Raw genomic sequence first — 15,354 nt, forward strand, 5'->3', positions numbered from 1 at the left:
AACTGAGCCTGATCTACTTAGCTACCAAATGGGAGTAAAATTACACTGGAAAATTAATGTGAAGAAAATAATTCATTCCTTCAGCACAAGTAAGTGTTTTCTGTGATGTGGCTGTCACAAGAAGGTTGAGGAATGAAGAAATGAGGGTCTATTTAACATGTTCCGTAAGTATGATGCTTTGTGTCTCTGGAGGAGGAAAATAATTAGGGAAGCAGAAAACCAAAACAAAACAAACACAAAAACCAACAAAAACAAAAAGCAACAACAACAAAAAAACCACCTCTGAAATGAATTTCTGTGATAAATTCCCACATATCTAAAGCATATCCTTTCTCTAAAGTTTTTTTTTTTTTTCTATCTTTTGCTTTTAGGTATGACACATTTACCTTCTGATTAATGTGACGAAGAAGCCATTCATGTGCCAAAGTACAGCTCCTCAGTTTTAGTGAAGGAGAGTCAAGCAAAAATCTTTTCTTGCAACTCAGAACGGAAGAAACGTTTTAATCATACATGAAAAAGAGAGCACCATTATAACTCTTTGGTTATTTGTAATGCTGTGGAGTGCTTATCCTTCGACGTACAGTATTTTGAACATCCCTACTCTGAACATCACAACTCGATTTATTTTGCCAGAATGAACACAAATGGCATTTGCACTTCTGCGAAGAGGAAGTTTAACCCCAAATCCTTTCCTTGTCTACAGTTTTCCCAAGGCTCAACTTATCCCAATTTAATGTAAACACAGCTCCGGCTAAACAATCGAAGTTTGTTCTCACGCAGTGCTCCTGTTGATTCAGCTATGAGTCTGTCACCCTGGTGTCATTGAATGGCATGGCTGCCTTTGAAAGCTGACAAGAACGTGTCTTTACCTTTATGTATTCTAGGCCCTGCTTTCCTAGCTAACCGCATTTTTGGCAAGAAAGCACATTTAATTTGGCTCATATTTCTCCAATCATTATCAAAATTACTTTTCAAATGCCAGTGATAGATGATTTGCTGCTCTTTTAAATCTGGAATGTGACCAGGGCTCCATAGGAGATTAGGAAAAAAGGGGGAAAAAAATCAAAACGCAGCATGTTTTCTGTTTGTATCAGTTCATAATAATTTACCAAAACATTGAACCTCGGTTCAGAAATTCAACATCAATTTTCATAATTAAAAACTGACAACTTCCTGAAATAAGAAATTCTTTCATATCTTTCTCTGTTTCTTCCTATGCATCCACATGATATATAAAAAAACTCTGGAAAAGTAAGGCATTTATGAAAGATGTTCAATAAATAACATGATAATTAATTCACTATTTGGTTATTGGGCAAACTAAAGCAATCTGAATAATTGTTACGTTTTGGGGCAATCTGATCAATCCAAATACCATAAAATATTTAGGTGGCAATCAGATTGTAGTCCTTGGGGAAATCTTTGTACATCAGCATCAGGATACCTTAAGCTGTCTAATCAAAGCATGTTTGATCCTTGAAGATGTTCTCATAAACACGTGCATTTGAATTTATGTGTATAGTCAAACTGTACCTTCAAATCTGTAGCTATCACCAGGAAAGAAATCTTTGGTGTTACAATGTGTCGTTATTCTACCAAGCTATAGTCAATAATTGATGAGTAAAAATGACTATATGTTTTATAACTCTAATACGAAAGAAGCATTAATTCTCGGTCAACTTATGGTTGAATTGAATGGTTAAATGGCAGCATGCTCGTATCGGATAAGATTGCATAATGTATTCCAATTTGTTTGCAGACAATTTTGGAAAAGGAATTCTCAAGAAAGACTAAATAATCATGATTACATAATAAAGAGATTTTGTTCACAGCTGGATAATCATGTCGGTGCATAAAGCCACATGTGCCATCTAGACTCTCAGATATACTTCTGAATCTTTTCCAATTTAGCCAGAAGAACAGAGACCTCCTTGGAAATATAACTGTATATATATTTTTTGCTTAAGAAAAAAAAAAAAATAGACAGGAGCCTGGGTGGCTCAGTCAGCTAAACGTCCAACTCTTGATTTCAGCTCAGGTCATGATCTCAAGATCATGAGATCCAGTCTCGCGTTGGACTCCACATTGAGCATGGAGCCTGCTTGACATTCTCTCTCTCTCTCTCTCTCCCCCTCCCTCCCTCCCTCCCTCTGCTCCTCCTCCTACTAAGGAGCAATCTTCCAGTTTATTCCTGCTTAAGGATCCTCCTGCTTAAGGATCAATTAGATTGATCTCTTTATCTACTTTTCTATCTGTTAGTAGAATATCAGTTCATAATGCATTAACTGAGCACCCACTAAGTGCAATTCTCTCACTGAAAGAACACGATTTAAAGCCAGAAAAAAACACTTAAATCTGCCACTCAGAGACTTTGTTTCCTTGAAAAAATCTGTTCATATTTTTCAATTTCCCCGTCTATATAATGCACATAGTACTGATTCTTCATCTTCTTATTGACATCATTGAAGATATAGATCAAAGCATTTGTAAAACATAAATTGCTAGTTATATTGCTACCTAATTCAAGGTAAACTTAAATTGACAGCTGATGTACTGAGACCTTCGTTATCTAATGCTAAAACATCCTTTTCATCCAAATTCCTGAAGCTATCTGTTTTTTTAGTTGTAATAATTTGCTTTCAATATCCTCAATATGCACTTGTTTTAAATCATCTTTTACTATCATATATAAAATATACTAAAAAAAAACCTGACTTAATGAATAACTGTATTGTCAACATCCATATAACCATCACCCATGTCAAGAAATAAAATCATGTATCTTACTCCAAACATAAATCCATAAAAGCTCTCTTCCCAGAAGTACCTATTCAAATATTTATGATATTTAGTTTATTGCAATCTTTTATAATTTTGCTATCATCTATGCATCTTTAAACCATATAATTTGCTTTTGCTCATATTTTGGAACATTATATAAATAAAATCAAAGGTTTTAAAATCTCTGTGTGTCTTGATTAAAAATGTGTGGGGTTCATCCATATTTTTGCATGCAAGTAGCATTTGTTATTTTTCAATACTATATAGAACTCCATTTTAGACTACACTGGTATTTATTTAACCAACAAGTGTTGATAGAAACTTGAGTTATTTCAACATTGGGGCTGTGTTGAATGATGCTGCAAATAAACATTCTTGTATATGTTTCCTGGTGCCAGGTACCCAATTCTCTTGGGTATATTTTTGAAAATAGAACTGTTGGAAAAAAAATAGAATTGTTGGGTCATTAGATATGAGTATCTGTTCACTTAGAATGTATGATGTTTTTCTTTCCTTTTCATGAGTGCCCTACAAATTATATCATCCATGTTAAATTAAAAGTTTCTTGTTAACTCTGTCTTCTGTTGATTGTTTTATGGGCGAACATACACTAACCATCTTCAGGCATATGTGTTATTGCTATTGGGTATTTAAGTTCTGTATTGATTTCTGAACTCTAAAATGCATTATGACATGTTTGTGCAGACATTATTTTATTTGCCAGAATGTTTACCATTTTCTTAGATCTTCATCCCTTCTTAAACCTTCTATCTGTAGTCATCTGCTTTTTGCCAGAGCCATACTGATAGTACAGTATTTTCTTGAAAATAAATTCAAATTAGTCCCATCACTGAAAGATAATTTGGCTTGATACCGACTTCTAGGACACTAATCACCTGTCTCTCTTTCCTGAATATTGAAAATGCCATTGCACTTTACCTTTGTGAGATAACTTTCTGTCTTTTAGTTAATTTTAAGAATTTCTTTTGATATTTGACACTTTAAAGTTTCATTAAGCAGTGTCTAGATGTGAGTTTTTGTTTTTTTTTTAATTAATCGAAAAATATTTTTTTGTTTAGGTTTCCAGACTGGTGTTACTATCAGCACAGGAAAATTTTTAAGCATTATCTCTTCAAATATTGACTGCCTCATTTTTCTCCCTCCTCTCTTTCCTAACGAGAGAGAACTTTCTAGTTCATTGTTCTCTCTCTCTTTTTTTTTTGACTTGGAAGTGTTTTCACTTTATTTTTATTATTTTTTTAATCCCAATATAATTAACATACAGTGTTGTATTAGTTTCAAGTTAACAAGACAGTGACTCAACAATTCCATAACATTACTCAGTTCTCTTAACCCCCATCACTCATTTCACCCATCCCCCAACCACCTCCCCTCTGGTAACCACCAGTTTGTTCTCTATATGTATGAGTCTGTGTTGTTTTTTTTTTTTTAATCTTTTTTGTTTGTTTTGTTTCTCTTAAATTCCATACATGAGTGAAATCATATAGTATATGTCTTTTTCTGACTGACTTATTTCATTTAGTAGTATACCTTCCAGATCCATCCATGTTGTTGCAAATGGCAAGATTTGCAAGATTTTTTATGGTTCAGTAAACATATTTTAGGCCTCAGTTTATCCTCCATGTGAAATTTCCAGATCTAAACAAATCTACGAGTATAACATTGGGTTCCATTCTAAATAATTCAATCTGACCAACTTTATAGTTCACTACTTTTCTCTTCAGTTATGTTTATGATGATAGCCCTAACCGCTAAGCTTTTGATTTTTTATTACTACATGCTTGATGTCTAAAATTCTTTTTAATTCTTTAAAAACTCTGAAGTTATGTTTAATAATTTATGTTCTCTGAAATATTTTCAAGCTTATTTATAACTTCTAAGCATTGTAAATATGATTATTTTATAATCTATCTCTGATAATTCTAAATATCTGAAGTTTGATCTGTTTCTAATGTGTTATTGTTGCTGGTTTTGACCTATTTTGCCTTAATTCTTTGCATATTGAGATAATTCTGACTGCATCTTCTCTTTGTTATTGAAAAACTATTTTTGCCGAATTTTGGAAGTCTAGGAAGAACTAGCTTCTGGTAGAAAAAAACTTATGTTTCCTTCTTCCAGCCATGTAAACGCTATCAAGTCAAGACCATCATAAAGCAGAATTGACACGTTTCATGCACTCTGCAGGTGACCTAAACCTGGATTGGAAACTGATGCAAGGTTTTAAACTGATTCAAACTCATGACTAAATCTCATTTCACTGTCCTTCTTTTTAATTGGTGCTTTTCCTTCTTTTTATTCACCCTGCTCTATTCATTGGAAATGCAACCTTCCAAGCAGTGTTCTGGGGGGAGGGGAGGTGCACAGTGCTTTGGGTCACAGCTTAATATGGGGAAGATTTTTTTTTTTTAATTTTTTTTTCAACGTTTATTTATTTTTGGGACAGAGAGAGACAGAGCATGAACGGGGGAGGGGCAGAGAGAGAGGGAGACACAGGATCGGAAACAGGCTCCAGGCTCTGAGCCATCAGCCCAGAGCCCGACGCGGGGCTCGAACTCCCGGACCGCGAGATCGTGACCTGGCTGAAGTCGGACGCTTAACCGACTGCGCCACCCAGGCGCCAGGGGAGGATTTTTAACAAGATCTCTGGGTCTTTATTTTAGTCATTTTGTTTTCAGAGACCTACATTCCAAGGCCCAAGTTTGCCTGAATAGTAGATGTCTTGGCAAGACTTCTTAGTTGCTCTAAGGGACAACTTACCTCTCTGGATTGTCACTTTTAAAAAATTTTGGTTTCATAGATTCTTCCTATTTTGTTAGCTCCTCAATACATATAAATGTATAAGTACATATGCATTCATTTTCAAATATATATTTATGCATGTAGATATTTACATTATATAAATAATGACATACACATTTATATATACACATAAACATGTATTTATTTTCAATCCATTTAGGGAAGATACTTAAAAACTATTTCATCCATAATTTTTAGTTGTTTTCAATATATAGTGTTATGGGTTGAATCATTTATTTCAAAATCTCACATGTTGAAATACCAGTGTCCAGTAACCTCAGAATGGGACCTTATTTGGAAATAGGGCCTTCGCATATGTAACTAACTTAGGAATCAGTCATACTGGAATAGGGTAGACCCTAATGCAATATGACTAGTGTCCTTATAAGAAGGCAAAATTTAGACACAGACACACACATGGGGAGAAAATCATGTGAAGATGAAGATAGAGACTGCCTTGATGCTTCTAGAAGCCAAGGAATACCACAAATAGCCAGCAGGCCACCAGCTGCTGGGGGAGAGGCCTGGAGTGGATTCTTCTTCACAGCCCTCAGAAGGAACCATCCCTGCTGACAACTTGGTATCAGACTTCCAGTCTCCAGGACTGGGAGACAACACATTTCTGCCGTTTAAGTCTCCCAGTTTGTGGCACTTTGTGCAGCAGCCCTAGAAAACTCATACAGATGAGTAAATTTAAATAATCTTGTCCAATAGTACCAGAAACACAAGCCCCCAAATGCTTTCTCTCACCTTTGAGGAAAGAGTGATTTGTTTGTGTGCACTTCACAAAGGATAAGACCTCCCTCACTCCCTCTGCATCCCTTCTGGGCAACTCTTCCTCTCTTTTTTCTTTCTTTCCTTCTTTCTTTCTTTCTCTCTCTTTCTTTCTTTCTTTCTTTCTTTCTTTCTTTCTTTCTTTCGTTTCATTTTGTTTCATTTTTTTAAAGAAGCAAAAAATCAGCTACATGTATTAGAAATACAAGGTTTATAAACCAGCTGTTCCCTAACCCTTACACTATCTATTACTTTCTGTCAAAATACAAGCTTCCTTAGTAAAACAACATGTTTCTACAGGTTTGCACATCCTATTCTCTCTGCCTGGAATTCACTCTTTATCTGCCTTTTAAATGCTGCCGATTCTTCAAAATAGAATCTGAATGAGATCAGCAATAAAAAAATAAAGAAACAAATAGGAAACATACATTAGTCTGAGATAGTTTAAAAGATGCTAAGCTGAAGTAAAAGATACCCTTCCTTTCTTCTCAAGAAGGGAGAATATCAAAGGCTAAGTAGACACGAAGTAAATTTAGCATTAATTAATTAAAAGAAAATACATAGAGCAAGCTCCTGGGGCAAGTTCTAAAATAAGAATGTGAGGTGCCAAAGAGATCTAGGTTATATGAGGAGTCTTGTCTACAGATTAGAAAGTAATAGAAATTGGAGGGAATTTAAAGTATATCAAATGGAGTTCTTTTTCTCTTTTTGTTAATGTTAAGTGACATAGAAACATTAGAAATTCCAATAAAAAGGGGCGCCTGGGTGGCTCAGTCGGTTAAGCGGCCGACTTTGGCTCAGGTCATGATCTCGCGGTCTGTGAGTTCGAGCCCCGCGTCGGACTCTGTGCTAACAGCTCAGAGCCTGGAGCCTGCTTCAGATTCTGTGTCTCCCTCTCTCTCTGCCCCTCCCCCATTCATGCTCTGTCTCTCTCTGTCTCAAAAATAAATAAACGTTAAAAAAATTAAAAAAAAGAAATTCCAATAAAAAAACAAACAAAATATTTAAACAGTTTTCACAAAAAAGGAAATATAAATGGTCAAAGAAATATATGAAAATGCACTAAACTTTATCGTTATCAAGAAAATGTAAATTAAAACCACAATGTTATCATATCTCATATCCATCAGAATGGCTAAATGAGAAATATTATAATGGAATATTGTAAATATCATATGTTCACCAGTGTCACAACTGAAACACTCATGTGGCTGGTCTGAAAATTTGGGCGCCTGGGTGGCTCAGGCGGTTAAGCATCTGACCTTTGCTCAGGTCGTGACTTCATAGTTGGTGAGTTTGAGCCCTGCATCGGGTTCTCTGCTGTCAGTGCGGAGCCCGCTTCAGATCTTCTGCTCCCTCTCTCTCTGCCTTTCCCTCACTTGTTCTCTCTCTCCCTCTCTCACACTCAAAAATTAAATAAACATTAAAAATTTTTTTGAAAAAACTGTTTGGTACTATCTACTAAAGCTGACTGCACGCACACACTTTGATCCAGAAATCCCAGTCTTGGTATAGACCTTAAAGAATTGTGTATATATATTCTCCAAAGACACATACTAAAATGCTAGAGCAGCAGTATTCTTAGAAGCCCCAACATAGCGTCTAGGATGCTAACTATGTTCCATTTTGAAATCTGGGTGCTAAATACACGATGGTGTTCACCAAATAGTACACTTAGGATATTTGTATTATCTTGGTCTGTATGGTTTACTTCATTTGTACACAAGAGAAGAAAGAAAAACAAATATAAATGACTTGCTAAAGTAGCTAAAGTCATCTGAATCCCAGTTGAGTTTTCTTACAATTCAGCATACAATTCTATTTCTCTATTACATATTATAAATCTATAATCTCTAAAATAATAGAACCAATTCAAATATGGCAAAACATTAAATTAAATTAAGTTTCCAGGCAAATATACTTTCAAACGATTTTTAGATTACTAAGTCAGTCCTACCTTGACATTAATAAGTTACAAATGAAATAATTAAAATAAATGCTGTAAGATAAGAAGTTAATGTTTTTCTTGGGTTAACCTCATTAGCCATGTCCAGGTAAAATAATGGCAACTCTCAAAACACAATGAAGTGTGTAATATATGCAAAGTTCCATCTAGAAGCCTAATTGGTTAACTATAATAAACCAGTTGCCTGTATCTAGCATTTTCTATGCAAGTAATAGAATTCTCTAGATGTTTACATAAAATAACAAGGAACATATAATAAATTTAAATTCTTTTAAATTAATTTATTTTAAACTATTATTGTAAATTAATAATTAATTGTTTTAAATTAGATTTATTATTTTAAATTAATAATTAAATTCCTCTTGTATGCTTTCTTTTACGTAATGCTTCCTATGTTTCTAGACCTTAGAAGTTTGTGAAAAGTCTTTGTTTACTGCATGACAGCTACCTTTCATTATCTGAAGGAGAGTACAGCAAATTAGAAAAAAATATGACTCAGGTAGCTGGTTTTGTTGCAATCAATTCAAAGAGAGGGCATTATTATACTATGGTCTTTTGAATGGTATGTTTTATTCCCCACAGTATTAAAGAGGTAATAGAATATCTACTCCAGCAAAAAAACAAAAGAAATTTTTCTTGTTGATAAATCACTAGTATTTCCTTTTACAGTCTTCAATATATAAATGCTGACAAAATATATAGGTGTAACCACATATGAATACAGAACTGATTTATTTATTTTAGTTATTGCACGGAAAAATCTGTTTGACAACCGTAGCTTAAATATTTTATGACAGCCTTTATGACAGGACCAATAATACCAGAGTCCAAGAATTTCATGAAACAGACATCAGCTAAGAAACGCTAATACAGTGAACTCTGCCATTGCCTTGTTTTGGTTTGGCAGGTGTTATCTATTTTCTGGGAACTATAATGACCTTAATAAATTATTCAAAGGGAGATTAATGGCATAAAAATATAAGAATCAAAAATTTATTAAGATTTATTATGATAATTAAGTGAAGAATGCTCTTTTAACTTACAAATCTGATTATTCACAAAAAAATGACTAATAGGATAACCTAATTAATCTAAACCCCTCATTTTTTACATGAAAAAACTAAAATTGATTTGAGGCTAAGAAGATTAAGAGACGTTTCCAAGACGTGCTGACTCGCCAAGATTGGAACCCGGTTTTCTTACTTCTGGACCATTGCTTGCTTCCTCCTTCCTTCTTGCCTTCCTGCCTTCCTTCCTTCCTGCCTTCCTGCCTTCCTTCCTGCTTCCCTGCCTTCCTTCTTTCTTTCTTCACAATGAAGAAAGATTTATTGATGCAATTTATTTATTGATTCATTGATTTATTGATACAATGCACATGCCATACCATATACCCATTTAAAGTATACAATTTAATGTTTTTAAGTACATTTGCAAGGTTGTGCAAACATCAGCAGAATCTAATTTTAGAACATTTCTGTTCCTTCTTTAAAAGGAAAAAAAGCCATACCTATCAGCTTTCACTCCCCATTCTCTTCCCCTAACTTCCAGCCCTAGACAACCACTGATCTACTTTATATCTGTATAGATTTGTTCATCCAGATATTTCATATAAATAGAAGAATACATCAGGTGGGTTTTTTTTTTCACTTAGCATGTATTCAAGGTTGATCCATGATGTAGCATGTACCACGACTTTCTTTTTATTATCAAATATTCTATTCTAAGAATACACCACAATTTATGTATGTATTCATCAATTGGTATTCATTGAATTATATCCATTCTTTGGATATTATTAATAATGCTACTGTAAGTGTTGATGTACAAAGTTTTGAGTGAATGTATATTTTCACGTATCTTCAATATATACCTAGGGGAAGCTCTATGATAACTGCATATTTAACATTTTGAGGAAATGCAAATGTGTTTTCAAAAGTGTTTTCATTTTATAGCCCAACAAGCAAATGCATGACGGTTCCAATTTCTCTAAACCCTTGTCAACACTTTTGGCCTACTGTATGCCTTTTTAATTGTACACATTCTAGTGGGTATGAAGTAGTATCTCTTGGTTTTGATTTGCATTTCCTTAATGTCTAATGATGTCTGGCATTTTTTCATATGTTTATTTCGCTTTTGTATATCTTCTTTAGAGAAATGTCTATTTAGATCCTTTGGTCATTTTTAAATTGTTGTTTATCTTTTTATTTTTGAGTATAAGAGTTTTTCTTTTTTGGGGCGCCGGGGTGGCGCAGTCGGTTAAGCCTCCGACTTCAGCCAGGTCACGATCTCGCGGTCCGTGAGTTCGAGCCCCGCGTCAGGCTCTGGGCTGATGGCTCAGGGCCTGGAGCCTGTTTCCGATTCTGTGCCTCCCTCTCTCTCTGCCCCTCCCCCGTTCATGCTCTGTCTCTCTCTGTCCCAAAAATAAGTAAATAAATAAACGTTGAAAAAAAAAGAGTTTTTCTTTTTTAATTTGAATACCAGCCTTTATCAAATATATGATTTATAAATATTTTCTCCCATTCTATGGACTGTCTTCTCACTTTTTTCATGATGTCCTTTGAAGCCAAGTAATTTGTAATTGTATTACAAGCCTATATATTTATTTTTTGTTTGTTGCTTGTGCTTTTGCTGTAGTATCTCAGAAACTGTCATTTAACCCAAGATTATAAGAATTTTACTTTTATGTTTTGACCTTGAGTTAGGCAATCGTTTCTTTAAAAAAATTAAAAAAATATATTTCTTTATTTTCAGGGATAGTGAGGGGGGGGAGAGAGAGAGAGAGAAAGAGAAAGAGAGAGAGAGAAAATCCCAAGCAAACTCCACGCTCAGTGCAGAGCCCAATGCAGGGCTTGATCCCACAATTGCAAGATTACAACCTGAGCTGAAATCAAGAGTCAGACACTCAACCAGCTGAGCCACCCAGGCGCCCCAGCAACGGTTTCTTATATAAGACATTTTCACGTTAAAAGGGCTTTTGGGAAAAAATATGAATTTAATCAAACCTATAGTTACCTATTTAAAGAAGAAAATCAATGACTCAAAAGAAATATGGAAAAGAGAGGCATGTTAAATAATATCATAAGTATGTAATGTACAACATGTAGATTGTGAGAAATTAGAAAATTAATAACCTGATCTTCACCAAAATATTTCAAGGAAAAAAAAAAGAGACACGGAGGAGGAAACATTTGCATTGTATGAGCTGTTTAGATTTTGTTGTTCCATTTTTTGCTTTTGATGTGAGTACTCAGTTTATTTAGATAATCATGTTACCCCCAGTCATCACAGTTCTATCTGACCTTCTTGAAAAAAATTTAGAACTATATAACCCGTATCCCATAAGTGTAGGAAATATTGGCTTGAAATAAATAAATTATAGTTGCAATTATCTCATTGTTTGGATTTGGAAATAAATTGTATGAATTGGTTGAAAATACATGTGTATACATCTTTATATTAGTACTATACAGTTGATGTAGTCTGCATTAGAGCAAACAGAAAACAAAAAAATTGAAAAATTTTTAAGCTAGAGAATTTCTTTTTTCCAGCTTTAAATTATCTTTTTTATATATCTCAAATGCTTTTTCCCATAGCTCCAAAAAAGACTGATATTTTAGGGATTCTACAATGGCTACTGGGAGATTATTCCACAGTCTTAACCAAAATTATAGTCAATAATTAATCTTACACTGGTGCTGCCTAAATATTCCTTTTTTTAGTATCATATACCTGAGATAGTTCACAGACTGTTCTAAGAAGACCTCTCCTATGATGCAGAATATTCCCCTTCGAAACAGATGTTATTAATCTTATTTGTGATATTTCCACATTAATCAACTCCTAACCTATCTTCACCCCCCGAAATTGGCAGATGCATTTCCACTGGGTGAATGCCAGTGGGGACAATAAAATATGACCTGGAGTTAGGGAATGGTGTCTTGAATAAGACACCACCATTAATAATGACGGCATCCAGGGGCGCCTGGGTGGCTCAGTCGGCTAAGCGTCCCACTTCAGCTCAGGTCACGATCTCACAGTTCGTGGGTTCGAGCCCCGCGTCAGGCTCTGTGCTGACAGCTGAGAACCTGGAGCCTGTTTCAGATTCTGTGTCTCCCTCTCTCTCTGACCCTCCCCCGATCATGCTCTATCTCTCTCTGTCTCAAAAATAAATAAACGTTAAAAAAAAAAAATTAAAAAAAAAAATAATGATGGCATCCACCCCCCTCCTCCCGACCAACCTCAGAATAGTATTCACCCTAAAGATACTGGACAATTTCAGTTCAATTCACTTATAATTCAAATTCAATTCAGTTTACATCAAGTACTACCTTGTTCGCCAGTTATTTGGTGAATTTATACATTACATAAATGTCACTTTTTCACACACTTTGGCATTCAAAAAAAGTCATATTTTCCTTAAATCTAATTAGGTCCAGTCCAGATCGTCATTTAATGAGCCTGTAGACAGTCTCAAGTACTGCAAACTCCCCTTTTTTGGTACAAATACTTTTGGGGCAAAAGTAACATTGATCTCAAACAGAAGGAAAACTTCAAGGGGCTTTCAGTGCTTATTAGTTACTGTTATGAAGCCAGGTGTTCAAATGCCCATGAGTACTTAGAATGCAGAGGTTCAGGTACAACCAAGCCATGCTCCCTAACCATGGGTTCCACTTCCTATACTTGACAGCTTCTGTCATTTCCTAATGATGTCCCTAAACTACAGACTACCAACTATTTCCTTCTTTGGTGGAATATTCACTGTCTATATTTGTTCCTGCCTTCTCATCTCAAAGCCGATATGCCTGTCTATCCTCACTCCCTGCCTACTATCCAGGACCCCTAGAAATGTCTCCCTAATTTTTTAAGCAACCCCAAGTTGCAAACCAGAATAGGCATTTTCTTTAGTAAACTAATGTATTGAGGGCTAGAAAATTACTGAGACTTGGGAACAAAAAAAGACTAGCAACGTTTTTGGAAGAGAAAAGGAAAAAATATATAGAACCAAGCATAAATAGCTCTTAATTGTTTAGGCAAATAAGCATTGAAGTAAATGAGCCTACTGCATTGCTAATACACCTATCCTAAATTTACAACAGTGCTGGGGGAAATAATAATTCTTATGGATGCACCTAAGGCAATTTTTACTGATTCACTTCTGCCCCTAGAATGGAGAGTTTGAAAGTTTAATCTTAGAATTCAGAATCATGGATCTACCAGTCTCCTTGAGAGATTCACTTAATTATGTTTTTAGACTTAATTTTACTTCTCAAAATGGTTAATTATTAGTACTCATATGTTTATTGTGAGCAATAAATATAAATGATGTATGGGTCATGTTATGAAGTTGTCAAATTAACACTTATTAAGGGAAGCACACGTTGCCAAATGGTGACCCAAAGTTCAGCAACAGACCACAAGAGAAACCAAAGTAGAGAAGTTTATTATCCTAAGGTCCTGGGCGAAATACCCAGAATGTCTAGAGGGAGGTCAAGGCAGAGTGAAGACAGAGAGACAGTTATTGGAACTGGGACACAGCCTTTGTCAGGGTCCATGAGTGAAGTGCTGGGGTCCCCTGGCTAAAGCTTGGTTGGTCACTTCAAACCAAAAGAGCGGGGTTTTGGAAAGTTATACGAAAGTTTTATCTAAGAAGTGCATAAGGGGAAGGTGTTAGGAGGCAGAGGAGACTTGACCACAGCCTTATTCATTACAGAGCTGTTAAGGAAATCATACCAATAACTTACATTTGCCTGTGACTCTGTAGCTGCTATCCAGGGGCATGTGCTTGCATGAAGGGCCAGTGTCATGTTAAAGTTCTTGCAGGCCACTTGGTTAAACAAAATCAATGTGGAAGCAGCAGTACTATGGGGTAGCTTAGCTAAACTCTCTACAGACACAAATTATATATATGTTTATATATATACACACACACACATATATTTATGGTACACACAGAAATACGATATATATGTGATATATCTGACTATATATATTATGTATGATATACATATTCTATATTACATATATATCATATATTCTATATAATAATATATAACATGTAAAATATATATAATAGTATATGTCATATATATATATATGTTACACACACACATGATGGTAATAGTCTACTGCTAAGAGGCAGTTTGCTATAGGCCTCTTGCATTTTTACATATCTTGAGTTTACAAAAATCACAAGACTTTGTCCTTTACCAGACTACTTCTCAGCACTGTTTATGCAGAGGCAATCTTAAGGAGTGGAGACATGCATTGCACGAATTCTTCAAATAGTTCTGTATGCACCTAGTTATTTCGCAGAAAGATTATAGACTTGCTTACTACAATTCCCTAAGTTCTCACATGGCACATTCCACTGCACGTGTAGGCTCCACCTGGCTCCAAGGGCTTTGCCATGAGATTTCGGGTGCAGAGACCCAGTAGGACAATGCTAACAATCTTGCCCCTGCTTTTGCTGTAATTCCGTCCTTTATCTCTGACCCAAGAGTCTTGTGTCTTCTGTCAACACCCATGGAACTGTGACAGGCTTCTTTGTTAGCTCATAGAGTTATTTTGATTGGAGTTCTAGCTCTCCTCCAACTGTCAAACTCATTAAAGTAGAGTAAAATCCCCAAAACTATACCATAGTTCCCTGGAGAAGATTAATTAGAGATGCTGAAAGTTGAAGAGAGAAAAAAGCTACAACTAAGCAATATTATCTATTCACTTGATTTAAAAAAAGAAAAAATTGTAACCTATTTAATTGGCAAAAAGATTTGATTTTTATTTCATCATCTTGCTAACTTTGAAACTTATAAGAAAAAGAAAATAAATTTACTTAGAGCTAACAGCAAAATAAACATTGATTTGAATTAGTATAAGCTTTCCTTGTAAGCATAGTTTTATAAAAAGCAGATATTTTATTATTGCTTTGAAATTTCTCTAAGGCATTGGAAGAAGACATATTCTGCCAGAATGTGTATAAGTGATTCTCTGAAATCTTTTTTTTTATCTTGTTGCAT

The sequence above is a fragment of the Herpailurus yagouaroundi genome, unplaced genomic scaffold, assembly GCF_014898765.1.
Source record: "Herpailurus yagouaroundi ecotype Mexico unplaced genomic scaffold, PumYag 28, whole genome shotgun sequence".
Lineage (NCBI taxonomy): Eukaryota > Metazoa > Chordata > Mammalia > Carnivora > Felidae > Herpailurus > Herpailurus yagouaroundi.